This window comes from Nannospalax galili, unplaced genomic scaffold, assembly GCF_000622305.1.
Source record: "Nannospalax galili isolate Female #2095 unplaced genomic scaffold, S.galili_v1.0 scaffold45, whole genome shotgun sequence".
In the NCBI taxonomy this organism is placed as follows: Eukaryota; Metazoa; Chordata; class Mammalia; order Rodentia; family Spalacidae; genus Nannospalax; species Nannospalax galili.
The window spans coordinates 3,016,263-3,017,022 of NW_008355775.1; positions in this window are offsets into that span (position 1 = coordinate 3,016,263).

Consider the following 760-nt stretch of genomic DNA (forward strand, 5'->3'; position numbering starts at 1 on the left):
GAATAGGTAATGAAATGCTTCTCCTAATTAATTAAATAAATAAATACAATGTATACAAAAAAAAAAAAGAAATTGAAACAGTAATATAAAACCTCCCGACTAGAAAAAGCCCAGGAACAGATGGATTTACAGAAGAATTCTACAAGACATTTAAAGAAGATCTACATCCAATACTACTTAATTTCTTCAAAAAGACAGAACTGGAAGGAGAACTTTCAAATTCCTTCTATGAAGCCAGCATCTAATACCAAAGCCAGGTAAAGATACAATGAAAAAGAAAAGTATAGACCCATATCATTAATGAACATAGATGCAAAAATTCTCAACAAGATACTTGCAAACCACATACAGACACACATCAAAAAAAAATCATACACCAATATCAAGTCAGCTTTATCCAGATGCAGGGATGGATCAATATACGTAAGTCAATAAACATCATAAATCATATAAATGGGCTAAAAGACAAGAACCACATGGTCATCTCAATAAATGCAGAGAAGGCCTTTGACAAAATTCAACATGCATTTATGTTCAAAGTCCTAAAGGGAATTGGACTGAAGGGAACATACCTCAACATAATTATAGCCATATATAATGAACTCACAGCCAACATCATTCTAAATGGAGAGAAACTGGAAGCATTCCCATTGAAATCAGGAATCAGACAAGGCTCCCCACTATCTCCACTTCTCTTTAACATACTGCTTGAAACTCTTGCAAGAGCAATAAGACAAGAGAAGGAAATTAAAGGATTAAT